This window comes from Cupressus sempervirens, chromosome 8, assembly GCF_028749045.1.
Source record: "Cupressus sempervirens isolate cs-2001-9-10 chromosome 8, ASM2874904v1, whole genome shotgun sequence".
Taxonomy (NCBI): domain Eukaryota; kingdom Viridiplantae; phylum Streptophyta; class Pinopsida; order Cupressales; family Cupressaceae; genus Cupressus; species Cupressus sempervirens.
Window position 1 is genome coordinate 226,425,455 of NC_143125.1, and position 17,427 is coordinate 226,442,881.

A 17,427-nucleotide genomic window follows, 5' to 3' on the forward strand; every position below is an offset into this window, starting at 1 on the left:
CCAGTTTCAAATTTTAAAAAATGCTATACAAGAGGTAGGGGCTTCAAATGTTGTGCAAGTCGTCATTGATTCAACCCCGGTGTGTAAATCAGCTCGATTGATAGTAGAAAGCACCTATATACACATTTTTTGGAGCCCGTGTTGTGTGCATGCATTGAATAACACCTTGAATGACTTTGGGCAAATTTATTGGATAAGGGCTATGGTGTCTGAGGCTAGAGATGTGCAAATGTTTATTTGCAATCATCACACATCTCTTGCATTATTTAGGACATTTTCCAAGAAAGAATTCCTCAATCCCGTGGACACCTAGCTACTTCATTTTGTTGGAGAGGATGCTTGAGGTCCAAGAGGCCTTACAATCCATGGTGGTCAATACAAAGTTGAATAGACAACATGAATCAAGCACTCTGGATGGAAGCATTGTGAAACAAAGAATCCTAGATGATAACTGGTGGACCGCAATGAGGTAAGAAACTTAAATAATTCACATCATAATTGTTATTGTTGATTTAATAAAAATATTTCTGATTTAAGCATTTGCTGCTTTTTTAAAATTATGATGTTTCTCACTTGTAATTTGCTTTCATTTGCAAATACCTTTGCTACTTCATTGACCCTATTGTGCAAGTCATTAGATATGTTGATACACTCTCCTAGCCTTGGAGAGATTTATGAGATCTTTGATAGCATGCTTGGGCAGCTCAAGGGAGCTATTAGAAACAAGGAACCTAATTTGGAGTTCTACGAGGAGCATCTTAAGCCTATTGTGATGAAAAGGTGGAACACTATGAACACCCCACTTCATATGGAAAACTATGCAGTCAATCCTAAATGGCAGGCCTGGGAGAGTGCCTCCATCTGCTGATGAGGTAAGCCTAATTTATGTTCAAGTTTTTAACAATTTAAAAATTCTGAATTTTTTATATGTTTTTGAAATTTTAATTTTATTTGTAAAGTTTCTAAATTCTAACTTCTAAACTTTTGTTAGTTCAATATAGGTGAAGGAGGGCCTCTTTGAGGCCATTTCAAAAATGTATAATTCAAAGGATGCTGCGAAAATTCGGGGGGAATGGCTTGACTTTGCCAATCTTCATGGTCCAACTTTTGGTAGACCAAAGGCGAGGACTAACAGAGTTGCATTAGCACAAACAGACCCAATTGGATGGTGCTAATGGCATGGTAGAGATGCACCTCAGCTGAGAGCTCTTGCCATTCATCTTCTTTTACAGGTTGCAAGTTCCTTGTTGCAGAGAGGAATTGATCTACATATAGCTTCATCCAATCAGTCAAGAGGAACAACCTCACCTCTAGACAGAAGCTTGTGATTGTTCATAGTGTATTGCGACTATAGGAGCGACAAATTCTTGAATATCAACAGACTCCAGCACTACATTGGGATGTTTGCGACTATAAGAGCAGCAAAGTCTTGACTATCGGCAGACTCCAGCACAACGTTGGGATGTTAATCCCGAGGATGCATTGCAGATTGATGAGGATGACACAAGTCCAAGGCTGATTGGTGTTCCATTGGATGAGGACCCTCTACCTATCCCCGCCAATGATTCAGAGGAAGAGGCTAGCGCAAATCTTGATTTAGATATAGATTTAGTTTCCTAGAGGACAGCCATATACTTGGAGCCGTTGGCCATTTTTTCTATATGTATGCAATATTTAGATATATCATATTGTCATTTGAATCTTGATAGTTTTCACTTTCCATGTATTGATCTTTTGAAAATGTCTATGACTCTATGGTGAATGGTTTATCAATGTTATAATATGCATATTTGAATTATGTCCCTAATTGTAATGAACTAAACTTGATCCTAACTGAAATACCGATGCTTCATGAACATTTTTTTATTCGTTGTATTTCTGATTTTTTTTGAATTTTTTCGGATATATGATATTTTTTGGAATTTTTGAAATAGGAAATTGCTTCAAAGAAATGACAATTTCTAACTACTAAATCACACCAACTTGAATTGGTTAAAAACAAACTGATTACAAAAACTCATTGCATGAGCTTCTGGAAATATACATCTGCAATTAAGAACCTGATTCTTGAATTGACAAAACGATTTGCCTCAACTTCCAGCCCCTACATCAAGTGTTCGAACTTCGAACTGATCACATAAAGTGCTGATTGCAAACCTCAAGGAGGTATTTAATTGCCTTCCAAAGACCACGATAATCCCCAGATCTGCAGCAGCACCCTCCTATAGGTAATCTGCAGGTAGGAAATAATGAACACAAACCCCCTCAAGCTGATTGCTTGACCCAGGAGCAGATTGCAGACCAAGAAGAAATGATTGCCAGCCTTGCTGAGACACCTGTGGTAGCAAACTGGTCTTCCACATGAGCAAGGATAATTTGCAGGCCCAAAACCCTAGCCATCCAGCCACTAGAAAGATCGATTTGGCTTACGAAATGCCAAATCAGCCCTCCACCATCAAATGGTGCTTTCTAGATGCAAAATCGGCAACCAATAAATTGTCAAATTTGAAACCCTTCGATGCACAACAAATTGGCAAATCTTCCACAATAATTCTTTCACCAAAAATCCACAGAATACTTTCAACACAATTATCTCCTTAGGAACAGATTATACAATAGGAGATGATTGGCAAATTGTTATACCACTACAACAATTTGCAACAAAACCCAAGCAATTCTCAGAAAACTTAGAAACCCTCAACCAAATGCTCAATAAGAAAATAATATAATAATCACAATTATTCTCCTTAGCCACAAAAAAGACAGTAGGAGATGTTGACCAATTGTATACTTCAGCACGATTGCCAAGAACTTCTCAAAATCTCAGACTCAACCCTTATACTTCAGTAAGGGCAACAAAATATCAAAACTCAAAAAATGCCACAAAGGAAACAAAAGCAAATAAACATCTAAGCATGCCTTTTCCAATGAAATGAGCTCCTATTTATAATCCCTTGTTGGCAAAAGTTTCCCAATAGAACTCCAATTTAGAAACTGAGGAAGTTTCCCAAATTTACTCAACACTTGAAAGTTGAAACTTTCCAACACACTCTTTTAGAAATTTCTCTTAATGTAATTATTATAATAACATAAATATTATCATAATAATGCAACTTAATTAATTAATTAATAAATAACAGCTCATGCAATTATTAACCTCATCCATTACAACTGACGACCAACGACCAAAGCCACCCACCGCACTGCCTAAAGTGGTAACTATCAAAAATAGACTCACTAAAAATAGTAAGTCCACAACTAGGACCCCCAAATGACCCTATCAACTCACAAAGGTCGCTATGATGAGCTAACTCCATCAACTGCACAAACTTGCCAAAAACGGGGAAATTACAATAATACTCTATATATTAAAAAATCCTCTTTGTTTTTAATCGTCGTCCCCTGAGGTCCCGTCCCCCAAATTTTGGCTTCAACCTCTACCCATACTAGAAACACAATCTCATCCCCCTAAAATGTTCCCGTCCCAAAAACTCTGTGGAGCATAGAATATATTTGATGCAACAGCCATGCATGTTTTATATCAGAATCATTATTAATAGATTTGTGTTTGTAATAACTTACTTCCTTGGAAACCTATACCATTTCCTTTGCATGATGTTATTTTGCGATGAAATGAAGCAAAACAAGGCAAAAATTGAAAATCCATATCAGATTTGGAGCAATATCCTTGTTTGGAATATTTCATAAGAGATCATTATCCTTTGTCACCAAGGCTTGTTATTGTCAATGGTATCAAGCCTGAACAATTTACCAATTTCAGAGGCACGTGCAACAATCTTGGAGTTTCTAGACTTATGACAAGCAACATATACCTTTTTATCCTAGTTTTAATCAAACTTATTTCTCAAGTTGTGATCAAGAAATTGATTAAGAGATAGTATATTTTTGGTTAGTTCTGGGACACGTAAAACTTCGAAGTGCTGCAACAATGTATGCCAAACTGCAAAGAGATGTTGCCAATACCTTGGATGTCATCGTATCATCTCCAAGAGAGACTTGACCATGAAGGGGTTTTAATGTCAAAAACCACCCCTGTTGTCCAATGTTGTCCAATCATTTACTTTCCTCTTGAATTAACATACCAACTTGAGGTTGATTGTGAACATCTTCTAAAGTGTGGGCTAAAAACATGCATTCCTCATCTCGAGAATCTTCTTCTTCAACAACATTGTCTTGTTATTTTTGTTTGTTCTTTTGCTCCCATTCTGTACTGCTACTTTGAAATGGCTTCTTGAGATGTGATTTGTTGGATGATCCTTTGGCCAGGGAGTTATACAAACAAGTTCACATTATGTCCAACCATTTCATACACTTCTGCATTTTAGATGAATTTCGAGACTTTGGTGCTCCACCAGACTGCTTCATTGGCTTCTTTACCTTTATGATGAGTAGTCATCGTATGATCCTCCTCACCATGTTCCTATCTTATAGTCTCTTCTTTTGCAGTAGATTTACCAAGTTCTCAAAAGTAGGTGTTTGTTGTGTGATATTCTAGTTGTTAGTGCCCTTGAACAATAGGCACCAAGACTGCATTATTAATTGCTTCTCCCAAGGCTAGGTTTGTAAGGAAGCTCTCAACTCAACAATCCTTTTGTAAAAGGATTTCAACTGTTCTCCATTCTTCAGGCTGTGTAACTGACTTTGTAATTGTAATATCTGATTCTGATTCTTCACCATATACACCCTCTTGAACTGGTCCCATGCATCTTTGGTTGTCGAAAAGTCTTAGACGAAGGGCTGAATTTTTGTTAAAAATGCTAAGCATGATGATCAATTTTGCCTTTATTTCAGCTTGATCAAATTGGGCTGGATTTTGTTAAAAATGCTTAGCATGATGATCAATTTTGTCTTTATGTCAGCTTGATCAAATTTTGTTTGCTCATCAGCATAAGCCTTATGTTGCAATGTGGCTCTCTAACCATGTGCCAAACTTCCTCAAACTCGAGCTGACTTAAAAGTTTGACCTTCCATGCAAACTAGTTACGCCCACGAAGTAGTTGGGAATTGAGAATAAGGAAAATCGGAGAACTACCTACCATTGTGTTAGCACAAGATATTTGCTACTTATTTCTCATCACTCAAATCAGTAATTTGATGCAGAGGTGTAATGTCCCAATCCCTAGAATAGAATTAAATAATTAATATTTAAAAAAAGGAACTAATAGAAAATAATAATATCATGTGAGCTATTTATCAATATAGTAATTATTGACAATAATATATTAATAAGTTATTTATTAATAAAATTAATAAATAATTATATGCATTCAGCAATTATGAATTGGTTAGCAACTACAGTGGAGGAATAGCGATCAAGAATAGAAGGAAAAACAAAAGATTTTGGGACAGATTACAATCAATGATCATAATATATACAAGTCAGCACCAGCGGAATATATAATACATCGAGTCAGAATCTCTCATAATCCTAGTCAGTAAAATATACCATAGATTAAGAAGGTGACCAACACATTAATATGTGGAGAATGCTATTCATTGGTTCGAGATAAAAAATGGATAGAAGGAATGGAATTGCACTAAGTATATATAAGCTATTTGAAGGGTGGAAACTTTATAAGAGTTTATTGTTAAAAACCTGAATGAATTTGCACCAAGCCTCAGGATTCGCATTTCACCGAACAGCATTACTAAAGATTTTCAATTGTGTGAGAAGAAATGAGATAATGTGTTCAAGTCATGCCTTGCCCTACAAATTAATTTGTTTTGCGATTTAAGTAGGAGATTGAAATCATTAAGGGTTTAGGCGGTGCAAATGCAATAGTTGTCAGGCAAATTATAGAATTGAATCCCTTTAATCTAACTATATAGGGGCAAAATGACTCTAATACCCTATGCAAAGATGAAAGGTGAAAACCAAGATTCACCTCCTAATGTTGGTTGGAGGATTTTGGAGTGAAGGAAGCAATAAACTGTTTTGATTTCTCTATCAATTTAACTATGCTATGGACTATGTACAAAAAATGAATTCAGATGATACAATGACATGTTTAGAAAGTAGAATGTATTAACCCTCATCTGCACTTGGTTTCATTTCATTTTGAATAGTTTGAAGGAAGTTGCAAATTTGTTTTGTTATCTAGACTAATCTAACAACATAATCTAGGGTTTCATCAAGAAATGTCTCTCGTTTAAAAATTGTGGCCTTCGGTGGAATTGAAGCTATGAGAGTGTATAATAGAATGCAAGTGGTTTTAGACAGAGAGATTAACACAATTGCAAGAAAAATGATGCCCTAGCCCTGAATCTCAATGTGCACGAGTTACAACAACATGCAATTTTGATTGTAGTTGAAAGGGCTGAATTGTAGTGGTCGATCTAATGGTAAATTTGGAATTCGTATGTGTGCCCCAAGGTGTCTGAAGCATTGGTTAAGTTCTGGTGTCAGAAACCCTAGCACTTTCTTTGCGAATTGGGCCTACTTAGGCCTAATCCTCAAACTAGCCCTACAAGCATTTGGTAAGTTGTTGAGAGAATCGGAAATTGATCTTTTGGGGTTGAAAGAGCTCCCAAAAAGGTGTTTGAAAAGCCCATTTGTTTGAATAGTCCATTGGAGAAGTTTGGAGATAAGTCCTAAAAACAAATTAGGCAAACCTAATAGGAATTAAGCCTCCTAACTAGGTCTAGTATAGCCAATTGTGAGTTTGGGGAGATGTAAGGGGTAGAACTCTTCTGAATTGGTTGAGTTAGTATTGAGAAGATGCCAGGGGCCCATTCCACCCATGATACGTGGTAAAAGGCAAAAGCCCATGGTAAGGGTTTTGCAAATTTGTTAAGGTCAGAACCTCAAGGAGAATGCATAGTTTCAAAGGGATTCAATATGTGGGAAGAGTTAGGAACCTAAGAGAGGATTTGAAACACTCACATTAGTGACTTGGAGTCTACCTAGAAATACTTTCTAAGATTTGTTTCTACTGTATCGACAAAGAAAGGTAGTTGATTGTGTAATTGGGCTCATCTATAACCCTAATGGTGAAATTGGTGGATTACCTAGTCTCTTCCCATCACTCCAAGTTCGGCAACCTCCAAGAAAAATAGTTTTGTGTTGTTGATGGGGGGTTTTCCTTGGTCAAACCCCAGCTAGGAATTAACCTTGAAATTGAAATAATTCAAATGTTGAAAATGTAAAGTAACTGCACAAATTCACCTTACAATAGTAGGATATCTCAAATCAAATGTAATTAGATCACTTTACCAATTGAAAGAATCAAGGGGATGTGAATGTAGAAGGATGAAAGTAGAAGCCCTCTTTCGATGACAAGCTCCACCATCACCAATGAAGGAAGCTAGATCTTGAAAGGTTGTAGCATGAATGTGAAAGAGATGATGAAGCCCAAATGAACTCCTTGAAACTCCTTGAAAGCACCTTGAATATAAGAGATTTCCTCTCCAATCGCTTATAAAAGGATCTACTTAAATGTACTTGAAGATTGCTTCAACGCTTGAAGGCTCGAGTGCTTGAGCATGTGAAATGATGAGATGCAAAATGAGGCAAATGGATGTTCTTATAAAGGATTCAGAATAAACTTTCTCCTGCTGGCCAACTAGGCGAGAAATTAATACCTCGGATCAACCCTGACATAGGGGCCAAGAAGGGGACCCAAAATGGGTCTCAGGTCAATAACGCACTGCATCCCTAACATTGAGACCCAACAACTCTTGGGATTTCCTCAAAGTCACAAAACATCAACTAGTTTCGAGAATTTCAGTGCAAAACTCAAGAAAACCTTGTTTTGGTGCGGAAAAGAGATTTTGAGAAATTGGAGGAAGGCAACAGAGGACCCAAGTAGATTGGTCCTACCTCAAGCTTTGCGTCGTAGAATGGGAATACCAAGGAGGATCTATTAGGTCCTACCCAAATTCAATCTAGGAGGAATAAAAAGAAATAAGAAGAAATGGGAGAAAGCAAATTAAATGCAAGTCTAGTATTAAATCTCACTAAATAGGTGCTAAACCATCATTAAATTGAACTGCTTCCAATTTAAGACGACACATTTAGCCCCCACTATAGTTAGAGTATGGGATCAACACAAACTCTTGGTATAGTAGAGCACAATGCACGAGATGATCTTATTGTAATAGAGGAGACAAAGAATCTATCAAGCCTCGAAGGGATTGAGTCTTTGCTAGCTCCAAGATCATAATAAGAGAGAAATCACTCACGGAGAGAAGCAAAGGAGAAAGGGTGTGATTAATTCCCCCGATGAGAAGTGTACAACTTATTGTGAATCACACAAAAAGAAAAACTAAAAATGTCTTACTCGTGTATGGGATTTAGCATATGTGAATTTGAATGCATTACTTGTATATGGGATTTAGCATGTTGAAAGAAAGGAGGGGGGGCGGGGGCGTATTTAAATGGTCTAACGGAGTTGGCGGCTTTATACCTCCATGATATAGTACTCCTATACCATGAGAATGGTTTTTGAACATGCTAGGATAGGTCAAATGGTCTACCGAGTGTATATGACATGCTAGTAACCCAATGCAAGACATATAAAAGGGAGAGTAGGTAGCCCTAGCAAGTGTTGTTATGCTAGTGTACTCTATATGTTGTGCTTGAATGTGATGTCCCCTATCCTGAATGAAGATTTAATACTTAACAAATAAACTTATGGTACAATATAAACAATTAATAGTGTTTTAATAATATACTCTATAATATATAAGTTATTATTATAATGAAAGAGACTAGTCTTGGCCAACAATACCATATGGAATAATAAGTTGTCGAGATGCTAGAGTAGCCGACCACACTAGACTATTTGTTACATGCCAAATTTTGCCCTAATTTTTAATTTGATCATAACTGTTGGTTTAACGAATTATTCCTTTTCCTGATCATGTAAAACAAGTTAGTTAATTATATACGTTGTTAACAAATTATTTCTCTTCTTGATCATGTGAAACAAATTAGTTAATTATATATGTTGTACCAACTGATAACGTATCATTTCTTTCATGATCATGTGAAATGAGTTAGTTATTATAGAAATTGATGAAATAACCCGTAACCTATAACTGTCATTAGATGATTAACAATTATTTGATTTGACTTAATGATCAATATATTTTGAATTAGTGTGTTGGCGAGAATGTTTTGCTTGGGTGATTGCAGGAGAAGACTGAAGAGAGGGGAAGCATTGCTAAATGGGATCATCGGAATGGGATGGTCATTTGGTTCAGTCATCAGAATCGGTAGGTATGACCTAAGACTCCCTTAGAAAGGATATGAAGACTTGACCACAGGTTACATTATGGGACCGCATGAGCTATTAGGAAAATAATATATTTAAAACATAAAGTAATCTAAATTAAATATAATTCATACCTTTAGAGATTTATTATTGAATTTTCTTATTTTATCATTATTATAAACACTTAAAATACGAACACATATATAAAAATGAAATGGCACCAATAAATTATAATAATATAATCTAATGATGTCATCTCATCAATATACATATGCAAACGTATATAAGAGCATATAATAATAATAAAATAAGATTTTAAAACTCTTCAACACCTTATTCCTTTTCCCTCTTTATTTCTCTTCCTTCTAAACTCGAAATTTAGGATGCATTCGAATAGCCTTCTTGATAACCGATGGTAGTCGAGAAGTCATGGCCGACCATTAAAAAGAATATCATGAATCGATTTGAAATCACCCTTTTTTCCCTTCTACATTTTCTCTAACTCTCCTTCCATCTGCTACGTCTTCTTATCGAGCCAAGTGAGAAAGTTCTTAGAACTATAACCCTTCCTAAGTTCTAAGTTTCGATTCATTCCTATCTCCCTTTAATTCTATCAGCGTTAGGAATTTAGAGCAAGGAAATAAACAGTGGGTGATCAAGAATTCCAGTCGCGGTTAGCAGAATATGAAATTTTTTACAGGTCCCGTGATTTCCCTTGTTAAGTCTAAACTGATTTCAGTCGGCTTTCATTACTTTCCTTTCTAAATATCATACCAAGAAATCAGTGCTTTGTTGGATACGTTTAACATTAATTATTTTGTTGCTGTTGTATAATATAAATAGTAGACTAAAAGTGTATTTTGAATACATAACTTCCATCCATAGTCAGCTTTGCATACAAACTGATATCTTACTTTCTGATTTTTTATCGAGTAACCTTGAGGATGTTTCAATTATGGATTTGAAAGATAGAAAACTTAATTGAACTGCATGAATCAATATTTATGCATGTGATATCACTTTTTCCCAAACATTCTTCAGAGATGTAAATAATATCATAATGCTCAAACACAAAGGAATTCACCAACAAAGAAGCCATGAAGGGTAAAGAGGTGTAAATAAAATAGAATGGTTTAAATCTTTCAAGCACCTAGGATTCACCGGCAAAGAAGCCATGAATGGTGAAGAGGTGGAGATAACCTGCAAGAACCAAGAATGAAATCAAATATAGATAACTATGTAATGAAAACACATAATAGCTCATGCATGTGTCCTGATAGTGAAATCTGTTGTCAAGTCGAGTGGTGGAGACCGGGTTTACGAACCCAAATTGAAATCCTTGGCCAAGGTTGTTTTAGGCATATGTGCCAATCATGAGATCTTTTTGTTTGTCCATTGTCATGAGTTATATAGGTATAACTAATGGGGCACTCAAACCACTGGGTAGCTCAGATGGCTGGACTTAAGAACATCCCAAGCCCGATCCCGAGGTAGGGAGGGCCGTGTGGGGATAAGTATGGTCCGAGGTTGGGAGGTTAAGCCTATGTCAATGCTTCTCCTCTCACCAATGCCGAGGCTTGAACAACATGATGAAGGGATTCCTCCATTATTTTTGTATGTTTTCTTTTGCACTTTTACCTTTAAATCCATAAAAGATTAAGTAGATAGTTTAATTTTCTAATAGCATAAATTGAATGAATATATTAGTTGATATAGAAGATAGTTGTTACTTTGTTTTCAGCTGAACATCATATCAGTTAGTAACAGTTAAAATGTTAGCAATGTATTCATTTATTTATTTCGTTACATCAACTAAATATGAATGACAGTTAGAATAGAAAACAGTTACTTTATCCTAGTTAAATTTAGTTAATGGAAGTCACTATCTTGTGAAATGGAATCGGTTACTTATTAAATCAGATATTAGGTGTTTTAAATTAGTTATGAAAATTCGTTTGTTACACTGTTTAAGACATGTGGAATCAATGTGGAGATAGCAATTAGAGGTAAGAGCTTACGTATCAAAATGAAGGTAATCATATGAGTGCCGGTGGAGGGAATGCTATTTATAAGAAGATACTATCCTACTATAAGGTTATACATGTTCGATATCAAATTGTATATGCACATTACATACATAACCAACAGTAGAAGGTTAATAAAGGAAGCACCATGGTCAAGGTATTGTGTCAAAGAACTCACAGAAGCAAGAGACAGGTAAAGACATCAATAAAACACACAGGAGACAACTATTAATTGGTAATGATATAAGACTAAGAAATGACTAGTCAAATAACCATATGGCGGGTTCACCATGTCCATTCAAGCATATATTTATATTCCACATTGATTTGCCATGTGGGGGGTATCAAATTATATAGAGAAGGAATACTAAATGGAAGAAAATGATATTAACTCAAGGGAAAAAGCAATTTGGAAGCAAGCACTGTCATCCATATTTAGAGAGGGATCGCATCTTGAAGATTAAGAATTCAGTGTGCAGTAAAAGTAAAAGACGTTGATTGGAAATCACAAATACCGTTTCATCCAACACAACAAACATTTGAGTTGTAGGACAAACATCACATCTTCAAAATTTATTCCAGTGGCAAGGGACCTCTAGAAGCATGTTCTGAGAGAGTAAGAAGAATGTATAGAAGAAAAGAAGGTAGATGAAATATAGTTTGCACCACATATGTTCAAGGATGAGAAAACAATGACATTATCACCACTGGAATATCCAATGAGTTAGAAACTCATACAAGGGGGAGGAACGGTAAAAAGGGTAAGTTAGAACCCCAATCAATATATTATTATGAACTATGGAAGAGGGCGTAAGTCTGTACATTCAAATACTAAAAACAAACTTTATTATATGGATAAATAGAGTTTCACCATTGTCTATACAAGCGTTACATGGTGCTAGAATTTATTGATGTATGCCAAACTATGTAAGTTAAGCTGCAGCTCAAAATGGACGGCGACACTGAAGATTGGGAAGCCGTGGATGTATAAATATTATTTACCTTTTTGTGTAACTATGTTAATTGGTGACCAGTGAGAAAATTTCATGGAGGAATTCTTATCAAAGTAGATTAGAAGGTATTTCAGATAGAGGGGCCGAAGAAGGGAATCAAGAATTAAATTCTTTAGGTATACCACAGCAAATGGGGAATAAGTGATCATTATCCTTCGTCAATAGAAAGGATAAACAAGAATATACGAAAAGAGTGATATATTCTATTCTTGGCTAGTGACTGGATCAGTCAATGAACGACAGACGTGTTAGACATGGATGCCTACATTCAGCAGATAATAGAGATGACACTTATGGATTACATTGGAGATTACATACCGAAATCGGGATTAAACTTCAACATATTAATAGATTGAATAATGTCTCTAAATCTGAAATGTTGAGCTAATCTTTATCATACTCCGATCAGAATAATATATACAACGGGAGTGATAAAAAAACATCTCTGCAAAATTATATAAGATATTACACCTATATATTCGTAGATCAATAACTATTCCTTCTGAAGTCACATATCAATTCATCATATCAATAATTGAAATGGTCATTCTTGGATTATTATCAATTTGATGGCATAACCAATATAGTTGCATTCATACATTCCTGATATAAGAGCAGCATTAAATCAAAATTCGCATGATTTATATGATAGCTATTTTAAGTATACAACTATCAATCTCATTGATCATTTCATCAACCCTTCTCTATAGATTATATCTTAAAAGAATATGCCATCAATTATTTAAATCAGGTTGAAGATCAATAGATATTAATAAATTGGGTACAAGTTTTGATAGAAAGACATTCCTTGAAATTGAAATAGTCCTAAATCTCATAAAGCAAACAAGGGACATTACAATGGATTCAGAGCATGATCCTACCATCCTGCAGGGTAGAAGATATACAAACATCAAATAAGAGATGGCTAAAGGAATATCCATCATGTAATCACAAAAAAAAAGGACATCATGATTCAATTAAGGTCCAACAAATCTCAAAGGAAGACACATGTAACTGCGGCAATATCTATTCATAGCAATACTAAAAGCATAAGGAACATATTGAGATCATCTCAGAATGATATGTAACAAAACAAGTTATTCAAAATATAGTTGGCATAATCCGCGATCGCCAAGTTTTCTAGCCGGGCGAGTAAATCCTAGAAAAAATTGCGACTCGACACTTCTCAAAAACTCGTCGTTTTTTTTTGGTTTCCAAGCAAATTAATTGCCGAGTTTAAAAACTCGGTGAGTTGTTACCTAACTCGGCTACATGACTGACAACGGTGTTAAAGGCGAAAAAAAGTTTTTTTCGTTTACTAGTTTCATTTTCAGCATTTGGAAGCTTGAGGAGTGGAGAGAAGAAGGGTTCCAAGGCATTCTTAGGTGATTGCAAGATATTGAAGGCAGATTTGAGTGAATTTGATTGTATTGATGTATTTTCTTGTTTACCAGTTTCATTTTCTGCTAGTAAAACTAGGAAGAGGAAGATGTGATTGTATTGATGTATTTAGTATTTACTTCTAGTTTGATAGAAACTATTTAATATTTTGCTTCGCGCCATTAGCATTCTGCATGAAAATGTGAATTTCTACCTACTATGCAGTTATATATATCTAAACTTTGCTTGTTTCCTTTGTGTTCTCTTTAATTAATTCATTGCATGCATCTTCTCATTGAGTTTTGCAAAAAAAATGTATTTTTAATTAAATTTAAGTGGTTACAAATAAGATACAAATGGCGGAATATTCAGCAGGCCTTCGGATGCCCTATGAATATAAAGGTATTACAGCAGAATTCAGATAGATTTGAGTATTTAATAATAAATTGGTACTACACTTTCTAGAAATATCAAATATTTCCTATGTTCCACAGGGACGCGTCCCATAGGTATGATAAAAAAAATAAAACCCTATTTTGGCTTAAAATAAAACCCTACTATGACTTTAAAAAACAAGACTCCAGTCCTTTTTTTCATTTGGAGTTATTTGCTAGTTGTGATAAGAGAGGAGTGCATTTTGGAGGTGCAAGAGGAGGTTTTGCCTTCATTTATTCTTCACTTTAGGTATGTATTTAGTTTTCTTCTTGTTTGATTCAAAGTTAATTGTTATTTGTTGCCAATTTTCATTTTTTTCATCACATAGAGGGCATGTAAAATGAAACGCTGAAATCTTTTTTTTTTCCATAACTTGCAGCAATATAATACATTACAAAATCCATAAACATGAGCAACAGTGAGCGTGACGGAAATAGTGATCACATGGATGTTGCCATGCAAGAAACTCAACTATCACATTTACAAAGACCAAGAAAACGACCTAGGGCAGCCACAGATGATTCTTCAGCAGATATAAATGTCCCTATGGAAGATGCAATGCCCAATCCATTTGAATTCCCTTCCAAAGCCCTCAAAAAAAATGCCAAAGGCCTATAGAACCCTAAGAAACCTCTCCTACAATTTGCCACCAAAGTAGACAACAAGAAGAAAATTTTGGGGGGTAGTAGGGAATGGAAGTACAATATATGTAAGAAACATTATTTTGGGAGTTAAACAAGAGTGTATTGTCATCTTTTATGGATAGGTGGTTAAGGGTGAAAAGTTACAAAAAAAAATACAACTGAGGAAACACTTGAGGCCGATAAGTTGCATGTGGAGGGGGAACATTGAAAGCAGGGAGTCAAATAGGTACCACACCCACACCCACATTCACTCCCACTAGCACTACTAGTAAAGGGAAGGGAAAGGACAAGAGATACAAATGTGGCTGAACATTTTAACATACAAGCCAAAGAGAATGTTGAAGAGTACATTGGCAGATTTCTTTTTACTCATGGTATACCATTCCATGTTTCTCACTCCTCATTCCACAGATAGATGTGCAGAGATGTATATGTTGTTGGTCCCTCATTTATACCGACAGGAGAGACTAAATTACGCACCACTATCCTTAACAAAGAATACTCAAAAGTAAACATTTTGATGGAGGATATGAGACAAACATGGAGGAGTGATGGATGCTCTATCATCATGGATGGGTGGACTGATATCAAACGTCGGCCGCTCATCAATCTTATTGTCACCAGTACAATAGGGGCCTATTTTTCTTAGAGTCATTGATTGTTCAGCAAAAAGAAAGGATGCATCCTTCCAATTTTAGAGTTTGAAGGATGCTATAGAAGAGGTAGGGGCTTCAAATGTTGTGCAAGTAGTCACTGATTCAGCCCAGGTGTGTGAATCAGCTAGATTGATACTAGAGAGTACCTACAGACATATTTTGGACCCCGTGCTGCGTACATGCAATGAATAACACCTTGAAGGACTTTGGGAAAATTAATTTGAGGCTATGGTGTCTGAGGCTAGAGATATGCAAACGTTTATTTGCAATCATCACACATCTCTTGCATTATGTAGGAAATTTTCCAAGAAAGAATTCCTCGAACCCGTGGTCACCGAGCTATTTCATTTTGTTGGAGAGGATGCTTGAGTTCCAAGAGGCCTTACAATCCATGGTGGTCAATGCAGAGTGGAATAGATGGCATGAATCAAGCACCATAGATGGAAGAATTGTGAAATAAAGAATCTTGGATGATAACTGGTGGACCACAATAAGGTAAGAAACTTAAATAATTCACATCATAATTGTTATTGCTGATTTAATAAAAATATTTCTGATTTAAGCATTTGCTATTTTTTTTAAAATTGTAATATTTCTTATTTATAATTTGCTTTCATTTGCAGATACATTTGTTCCTTCATTGATCCTATTGCACAGGTCATTGGATATGTTGATACTGACTCTCCTAGCCTTGGAGAGATTTACAAGACCTTTGATAGTATGCTTGGGCAGATCAAGCAAGCTATTAAAAACAACGAAGTTACTTTGGAGTTCCATGAGAAGCATCTTAAATGCATTGTGATGAAAAGGTGGAACATAATGAACACCTCACTTCATATGGCAACCTATGCAGACAATCCTAAATGGCATGCACCAAGGCCTATTGAGGAGGAGGTAAGTTTAATTTACTTTAAGTTTTAAAGTTTAAGTTTTTAATAGTTTAAGATTTCTGATTTTTTATTATGTTTTTTAAATTTTAATTTATCTGAAAAGTTTCTAAATTCTAACTTCTAAATTTTTCTTTATTCAATATAGGTGAAGGAGGCCTTCTTCAAGGCCCTTTCAAAAATGTATAATTCAGAAGATGCTACAAAAATCCAAGGGCAATGGCTTGACTTTGCCAATCTTCGTGGTCCAAATTTTGGTAGACCAAAGGCAAGAACTAGTAGAGCTACATTAGCTCAAAGGGACCTGATTGTTGGGTGGACATTTCATGGCAGAGATGCACCTGAGATGAATGCTCTTGTCATTTGTCTTCTTTCACAGGCTGCAAGTTCCTCTGCTGCAGAGAGGAATTGATCTACATAAAACTTCATCAAATCAGTCAAGAGGAACAACCTTACCACTAGATGATCGGAGAAGCTTGTGGTTGTAAAGTGTATTACGACTCCAAGAGTGGCATAGTCTTGAGTACCAAAAATGTGGGATGTTAATCTCGAGAATGCGTTGCAAATTGATGAGGATGACACATCTCCAAGGTTGCTTGATGTTTCATTGGATGAGGACCCTCTGCCTAACCCTGCCAGTGATTTAAAGGAAGAGGTTGGCGGTGATCTTGATTTAGATATAGATTTAGATTCCTAGAGGGCAGCCATATATTTGGCTTTCTGCTTTGCAAATACTCAAATACGTTATTGCTTTTGATTATTATGGAGTTGGACATCTCTTTTCCAGTATTTATTTTATCATTATGTCATTTTGATTTCATGCATGATACATTGATACTTAGAACCTTAGGGCATTTTTGCTATATGTATGCGATATTCAAATATTTCATATACATATTGTCATTTGAATCTTGATAGTTTTCAATTTCCATGTATTGATCTTCTAAAATGTCTTTGACTCTATGGTGAATGGTTTATCAATGTTATGACATGCATATTTAAATTAAATCTCTAATATTCTATATATGAAAAATCCCATATTTTTTTAATCGTCGTCAACTGAGCTCCCGTCCCCTATATTTTGGCTTTGACCCGTACCCGTACCGAAACACGTCCCTGTCCCCTAAAACATCCCCATCCCAAAAAACTCTA

General features: G+C 35.6%; 1 protein-coding gene across 2 annotated transcripts in view; it reads right to left on the reverse strand.

Moving 5' to 3' along the window:
* RAD4 (DNA repair protein Rad4 family) overlaps window positions 1-17,427 on the reverse strand; it is a 189,051-nt gene that overhangs the window by 75,269 nt on the left and 96,355 nt on the right. The gene's annotated exons all lie outside the window — the stretch shown is intronic.